Below are 8,783 nucleotides of genomic sequence, written 5' to 3' on the forward strand. Positions count from 1 at the left end.
ACGTATCGACAGATACACAAAGCCCAGGCATCGGTATCGGGAAAAAAAGTCGGATCGGTGTATTCCTATTATAGACTAACATGTAGCAATGAAATTCAGCAAATTGCCAAAATTACAACGTTGAGCAATTGTTTAACATTTCTGAAATCGTTTTTTTTCTACTTCAGTCGTTCGAAAAACTAGCATGTTAGCTAACATTAACTCCAGATTAGTTTACGGTTGTTATGGCAATAAAAAAAAACACCAGCATTTTCTTTTTGTAGCTACTTGGAAAAAACATCCTTGTCATCGCTTTCTGGCCAAAACTAGGTCTGAACACGGCCAAAAGCACAACATATTTCAGACCCAGATTATAAGAAATCAAATGCTGTTTCACTTGTAATGGGTAAATAAAGTATGGTATTGCCTAGTGGTAGTTGTAGGTAAATAGCTTGCTTATCGAATATAATCATAATGTTTGCAGAAGGATTTTTGTGACTTAATGCTATTATAGTCAGAGAATGTCTCATAAGGGTGCTTTGGCCACTGAAGGGAAAACTTGGGAAACTCAGACTCTTTTCCTCGGAAAAAAAAAAACTCCTAATGTCCATCTCGTCTGTGGAACAGTCGATGTCTGAAGTGCTAGCTGCAAGCGCAATGCTTCGATCAATGAGTATGGGAGCAGAATCCGCGTGCGTGATGAAGCTGTAGGAAACCGGGAAAACACGGATTTCTATTGCTATGGGTAATCCACCTACTGATAAAGTGGAACGGATTTGATTGTGAAGCAATGGAAAGAACGCGGGACTAGTAGACCAGTCACACATGCACAAATATTTTTATTGCAAATGTGGGGGGTCCAAACTACTTTTTTTTTTTTTTTTTAAGTGAGGGGGACGTGACCCCCCCCCCCCTCCAAGTTATATCGTGGCGACGCCAATGCTAACAATGTTAGCTGGTCGGTATTGCGGGGGAATCTCTAATACATGTACTGGCTGTAAAATGTATCACACGACTGAATTCTAAAGGACCTAAACTTTCAAACAAGGTATAGCAAATACATATGCCTTGCAGTGAAATCGATAGCACATATTATGTTCGTGGCTAATGTAACGCATTGCCGCAGCACAGCAGAGCGCAGGGCAGCAATCTGACCTTCAAACGAATTATTTAAACACTTAAAAGTCGTTTTCAAGCCATCCAGTAAAAGGGTGTATTGTTGACTTGTTGTTGCACACGAGCACACCTGCCACAAATCCACCTATTTAATATTTTAGCAGCGTGACTTCTCAGCAGTTCTCCATTTAAATTGAATGATATCTGCGGTAAACCGGAAGTGCCAATACAACGGAAGTGCGAAAATATTAAAAAAAAGTGGGCGGGGCGGAATAATAGAGGGCGGAATAAGGTGAATAGTTCTACACAGGTTGCGTCTGCTCCGTTGTTTGCCTTCACTAGTGATGGGGGAAACGAAGATTTCCAAAGGTCGAGCTATTTGACAAAATTGTGTCGAAAAAGTATTGCTTTTTCAAAGCGTTCGATATAGGGACATCTGCTGGTCAGTTTATAGTATGGCGACTGTATCGAGCGATGGAAGGAATCAAGTGACGTCAAGTCCTTGAGACGTCAGTCTCACAATCGTCATTGACAATTTGATAAATTAAGGTTATGTGACAAATGTTTCGATGTGCTAGTGTCAAAAATATGTTATCATATATCTTGTTGTATTATAAACAACTTAACGTCTTTTCTACTTTACGTTCATAAGATGTATTTTTAGGTTCTTACAGCATTAATTACACAAATAGTAACGATGAGTATGGCCTTGTGGTAAGAGCGCTGCCCCTCAACCCGACATGGTGGGGTAGCAGCCCCTACACCGTTTTGGTGGAAGGATATGCTAAATGAGTGCATTGAGTACTCGACCTACGGTCTCGGTTAACTAACGTTTTTAACTTCGACAGAAATGTACTCATTCTCAACGTTTGAGATTAAATGGAACATGATGAAATTAGATGTTGACATGTTGCAAAATGACTGCCAAGGCCACAGCGCAATATTGCCGATTATGTCTGACAACTCATGCCTTGTTTGTTAAAGGCTGGAGAAGGAAAATAAACTACAAATAACCAACCACTATGTACAGCTGTTTATTATTTGATTTGCAACATCTGACAAAAATAGCATTACATGAACACCAATTTATAATAACTGTAATAGAAAAAAAACATCTTAAAGGAGACAAAACATAGGTTAACATTAGAAATTAGATGAATTACTTTAATAATTGTAGCCATATGTTGACATTGACAGGTAGTCATGGCAAGCAAATTCATCCAAATGTATGCATGTGTTACAAACAATACTGTAAGTGCTTTTGTTGTTTTCTGGCTTCCCATCGCACATGTTGGATTAAGCAGGTTTAAGAAGTTAAGAAAGGTCCTGAAATTTCACTTTTTTACTCCATAAAGACAGCTAAATAGATGCAAGAGTACTGAAGTAATCTTTATAAGTGGCAGTCTTAATGAGAATATTTTGAGAAAATTGTTGTTCGACATATACAAGATACCCAACTTTTTAATCCTGCTTTTGTGGAACATCCATCTGCTTGAGGTTCACACAGGTACTGTGCTCAGACTGTGAGAGGCAACAATGTCAGTATCCCTATCAAATGCACTCGCTGTCAAAATTGAACTCTTATTTTTGCTTTTTTATTCCTAATTCAATTTAAGAAAATACTGCATCTCTTAACAAGGGTGTAGCACACCGTTTTCTCCAACAGTCTGGACAAGTGTTGTTGAACCTGCCATGGGTAAGCGTACAGACACAATGCTTGGTGATGCTCTTGAAAGAAGCAGCATTAAATGGTTGAGCTTATCCTCACCGAAGGTCTGTCCCTTCCCAAATAAATCTAAGGATCAACGGGGAATGGTCGGATAAACTGGAGAGAAAGAGGGAGGAAGAGGGAGGAAGAAAAAAAATACACTGGCTGGGGACAGGCAGTGGGTAAACTGGGGGGACACAGTGAGAGCTATTTGTTGTGAGTAAAGACCATTGCTAACTGTACCAAGGGGAGCACACACGCTGGACTCCCAAACTGCAGCTCAATGATCCGTATGAGGTCACAGGCTGTATGGTCTCTGGTTGCACTGCATTGTGGGAAGTTCTTTAATACCCTCTTCACTTGGTTCCAAGTTTATACAGAGCTGTTGGAACTGCTTGATGACTGCTATCTATCGGGACCTACAGAGGATAAACCTGCCCCCCCAACCCCCTCAGTCACCCAGAAGCTGTGGATAAACTGGACCAAAAAAGCAAAAATAACTTTTTAAATTAAAAACAGCCTCTATATTAACGCAGCCTGAACCTTGCAGGACAAAGTTCAGACATGATTTAAAATGACCCCGTGTTTGTGCGTTAAAAAAGGCCATGTTTATTTGATAAAAGGGGGTTAAAAAAAATAATAAAAAATAAAACACTATAAATGATTTTATTAGCTAGAGTCTCCCAATCTGCATGAGATATCTTTGAGGTAATCGTCAAAAGTATGATTCATTAGACAGCAATAAATATCAACATGAATACAAATATTACAAAAGTAAAAACAGAGGCAACTGCTTTAATGCTAAAGCAAATCTGTAGCTAAAAAGAGGTAGATTATTGTGCACATCCATCGTGGACACTCCTTTTTTATATTTGAAGAGAAAGAACTACATGAATTCATTCCATTACAATCCTCGTCCCTTTCTCGAAATGAATTGAAATGCATTTGATCAATAAATTGCGTATTGTGAACTATTAGTCCATCTGTGTTCAATGTCAATTCATTTCATTTAGGCAAGATTTGTAATGGTAGAGCTTTTGCACCCTTTATAAAATAACACTTCAAAACTGTCCTAGGAAAAACAAGAGAAACTGTAAAGCTTGCTGGTGATAGATAGTGTACCATGATCTGTATTGTATGCATTCATTCTGTGTTTGTGTTTCAAATTCAAAACTAAAGACAAATGTCAAACTTCAAATAATTAAAGTCAAAATGATCCACGCTGTATTTGATATACATTGCCTTAATGTCTTCACTTTCCAGTTTGGTGTTTAACAAAAATAAAAAACATACAGCTAAGTTTAACTGTACGTTGAGCAGCTACAACTGTGCAAAACCAGAAACGAGAGATTTAGGGGATGCACGATATGTCTGCCATTGCAATGAGCAGAAATCGAATAAAAGATCCATGTTCCGACAATTTTCAATTGGTTAAACAAGGGATTGTTTGAGTTGGAAAATGTCAAAAGGTTGAAATATTCAGTCTGCAAAAGGTGTTAAAACGTATAATGCATTTTCCATGATGTCTTAAATGACAAATAAGACAATTTTGTTGCCGTTGCATGAAACAAGCATATGCTTTCCGTTGCCATATTGGTCCAACACAGATACGATACCAGGTATCTCGTAACTGGTACCTTATCAATTGAAAGAACTATGAGACAACCATATTCGTGCATCCCGAAGTGAATACCCTCCTTTACCCTGTACTTCTTCCGGCTGTGGCAGGTGTGTGTGTGTGTGTGTGTGTGTGGAGGGGAGAGGAGGGAGGGAGTAAGTCCGTGTGGCACTTGAAACCAAACTTCTCATACTATACAAACCAAAATCAATATTGAATACCTACCTCTCACACCCTCACCCCCCCCCCCCTTTCAATTTACACATTGATGTATGTATTGAAGAAAATCAACACCCAGACTTGGAGAAAAAAAAAAAAAAAAAAAAAACATCTTCACCAAAGGGCGACCAAGCCCACTATAAACCTTCCCTCATCAAACTGACAAATACTCGTAAAAAGTGGTACTGAATAAGGAAATAAACTAGCCTATCGTCACATTAGATCACATGAGCTTAAAATGTTATGTACAGGACACAAACAATTATCAATCCCCTTAATGATAGCGGAGTTGTACTAAGATACTTGGTTCATCTGGTGCCTAGGCAGGTAAACTACTCCCACTATAGGTCTAATGTGACATGCTGGGAAATGTTGGCTTAAATCCAGCTTATAAAGTAATCAACTTGCAAAATAAGTTAGATGCATCTAAAATGTTCCATATATCATTATATGCCAGCTGTGTTTGGAATATTGCCATGGTGAGTGACACAATAAGTGCTTCAACTAAGAGGCCTATTCTGTTCTCCCTCTCAGGTGGGAGTGAATGAGTGGGTTGAACAGGTTCTTGGAAGTACTACAGCTCTGCTTAATGCAAATGGCATGACAGTACAAAGCAATTACCAGGCATTCAGAGAAGGCCATCGGATTATAGGCATGCTCAAATTGATGTCTTTCTTCATCCTCCACAATAAACCTATCTGTGGTGTGTTGACCGTGTCATAATCAAGGTCCTGGATCCACAACTATTGATTTTTCAAAGAATGACACCCCCCCCCCCCTTTTTTTTAGGTGTTCTCAAATAAGCTAAAGAGTGCTCTTCCAAGCTCTCGCCTCAAGTGGAGAATAACTCAACTCCGGAGCAGATTGATGAAGAGTGGACGACTTAAATGTCCCCAAGCTCATTTTGAAACCTCGTGTAAAAAAAAAAAAAAGAAAAAAAAAAAAAAAAAAAAAAAGGAAGAAAGAAAGGAAGAAAAAGAACAGCAATCATTGGGACCATGCAAGCAGCTACCTTGGCAAACAGCAAGGCCAACTGAAGCAGCATAAGCCTGCTGGCAAACATGATCAGAGGTCAAGATATACAATATGCAGACCGCTGCCTGCTCATCTGAGTGTTCCGTTTCCTTCTTGAAGGAACGTTTCCAGCTGAAGCAAATGATGTCAAGGCCACAGCAATGTTGCAATGAGTACTATAAAAAAAAAAAAATTATATATATATATTTGTTATTTTTTACTACATTATTTTCTATTTTTTCTTTTAAATTCTCTGTGGAACTGTGTCTGGATGAGTACAATTAGTGGGCAGGCATATATTATATTATACTTGCTTACTGCTGCCACATTAAAAGTCTTACGGACCTTAAAGCCCTAAGCCATTTCATATTTTAGAGTAACTAAGTAAGTTCCATTTTGAGCTCTGCATAACATGATGATATCCATGATGCCCAAGCCTTATATGGCTCAGTAGTAAGATACTATAGGAGTCTTTCCCATTGTATACAAGTAATAATAGTCAGTGTTAGCCATAGATCTACATAGAGTACATTAGCTGTATGTATCTATGACCCTGGAATCATCAGCTTCATACCAAGTCGCCTAGATCTATATGGTGTCTTCTTTTGAACCCATTTGGTCATCTAAATGGCTTACATAAGAGCAGCACTGTGTGTCGATCAGCTTTGTAGACGCGAACATCCTCCTTTGAAACAGTGAAGAGAGAATGTCCCAACCGCTTCTACACCTCCGACTGAATCAATGTCACCGCAGACTAGGCCAACGCATGGCAAATGACTCATTCACACCCCATAACATATACACATTCCCCCCCCCCAAAAACGTATACACATTCACACCCCAAAACATATACAAAGTCAAAAAAGAGCATAGTGTCTCAAAGAGAAAGTGAAACGATTGGTGGAAAAAGGTCAATATCATATTTTGCATATATATTTGAGAATCTATCCGCCTTGGTAATATTTATGCAGCCCTATGTACAGCTGTGGACAGATTTACCTAGTATTTACACACGGCAGCCACTAGAGGGCCACTCAGTATTCGACATCTAAACAAGAGGGCCTGAAAGGTAGGAGGCGCCACGCGTCCAGGTCCTGACATTCTATCAAATCCACTTCCCAGTTGGAGAGAGGGGTGATATCTGAGGAGAGTTTTGAAGCAGCATGGAATACTCCGCCCGAAGACTCGCTGTACACTTGAGGAAAGAGGTACAATTCATAGAATCGTGTAAGATGACGCCATGTCTGTAAAAGCATCCGTAGATGCTGAATCTTTATCTACAGTGCCTATAGAAACTCTACGACCCCCCCACCACCACCACCACCGAAAAGTTTTTCAGATTATTTCCCAACAATCCAACCTGAATTAAAAAATTGATAAAAACTAAATCTCACTTGTCAAACACACAATACCCAATTACAGACCCATTAATGCATAATAAGGACAATTTGGAAAACTTTGTATTAATGCCTTTAGCAGCGGTTACAGCGGGTCAAGACTTCTTAGGTATGATGCTACCACCTTTGTACACCTACATTTAAGTGATTGGTACAGATTGTACTTTCAAATTTCTCACACTCTGCTTCTGGGAACTTTCAATGCTTTGGAGTTTTCTTCTTTGTCAAATGTCAAATACCTTTAAGAATAAGACAGCATCTTACATTTTCAATCATTTTAGTTTTGTTTGAGTATTGTGTGTTGACTGGTGAAAAACTGTATACCATTAACTCTCAAAAACAATGTGTGGAAAAGAGAGAAGGGGTCTCAATATTTCCCATAGGCACTGTATATGCCAATTCATTGCATGGTTTGTGACTAACATAGAAATCTAGGCCTATTGACGTTTCAAATTGGCCGTCTTATACTATTCCAGTTAGATTTGGCATTGTAGCCCTTTGAAAACTGTGATGGAACACAAACATATACATATCAATACATAGGCAGCAGTAAATGTAATATAACAGTGCTTGGGATACATACAAGTGTAGCAATTTGTATTTACAGCGATAATTCAGAGGAAAGTTACAAACCAGAACACTGGCTTGGTTTGATTGACAGTTAACATTTAAAGTAGCTAGCACATTTAGTGGCTAATTTTTCACCTCAAAACATCTTAATTCACCCAAAGAATAAAATTGTACGCAGACTACAGACCTCACTGGGTGTGTTACACAAACCCGCATATAGACACTTCCTTCATTAATTCAGAGGGTAGTTAGCTAGCTAGGGCATGGCAACTTTGCATAAGAAGCCATTTTGTGGGTATGGTAGATTGGAAGCTTTGAAATAGTAGTTGATGATACCTTTGGCAACAAGGTGAAGGGCATTTGTTTGTAAACGTACTACCCTTGAGGGAAGCGGTTGAACAGAGAAACCCGAGAAAGTAAAGAATGTGACAGAAAATAATAGATAGGCACGGTTTTTGCACCAATAACATCGGAATAGTGACTGTATGAACCAGGTACCGTATCACAAAGCGTTGTGAATACAGGAAAACAAACAAAAGTGATCAGAGGTAGGTCCAACTCAATGGCTAACTGTATGAGTGTGAGTGAGTGAGTGAGTGTGCTTGTGCTTTTCCTGTGATTGGTGTTTGCTGCACATACACTGTCATGCAGAAAAGCACACGTACTGTGGTCTGCTGCACATAAGATGCAATACTGGTGGCTTGTCTCTTTAAATACAGACATAAGCGCTATGTCAAATATCTATAGGCTGAAGGTCTATGTATGTGTGTATGTATGTATAGTTATAACAGTATGTAGGTTCCCTTGTTTGTGTTTACATCACCCTTATTTCTGCCATACGTCAGTGGCGGCTCTCGATCCAGCCCGGGACCCTCGTCTTCAATCCCAAAACATGCCCTAACGCACAGAGACACAAATCTCCGCCCCATCCCCTCTACCCCCTTCTTCGTCACCGCTCTCCACATTCCACCCGTCCCATAACCCCCTCCCCTCTTGACCACCGCCCACCCCCCCCCCCTCTCTCTACCCCCCACCCACACATCCTCCTCGCCGCCAGGGATTTGGTCACCTTTTTTTCCTTTCACGGTTCTGCCATCTCTCCAAAAGGTGACAGGGTGGGAGGGGGGGGGGGGGGTCGCGTGCGGGCGGGGGGGAGGGGGGG

This window comes from Hypomesus nipponensis, chromosome 9 (assembly GCF_054491055.1).
Source record: "Hypomesus nipponensis isolate SF chromosome 9, ASM5449105v1, whole genome shotgun sequence".
NCBI classification, from domain to species: Eukaryota; Metazoa; Chordata; class Actinopteri; order Osmeriformes; family Osmeridae; genus Hypomesus; species Hypomesus nipponensis.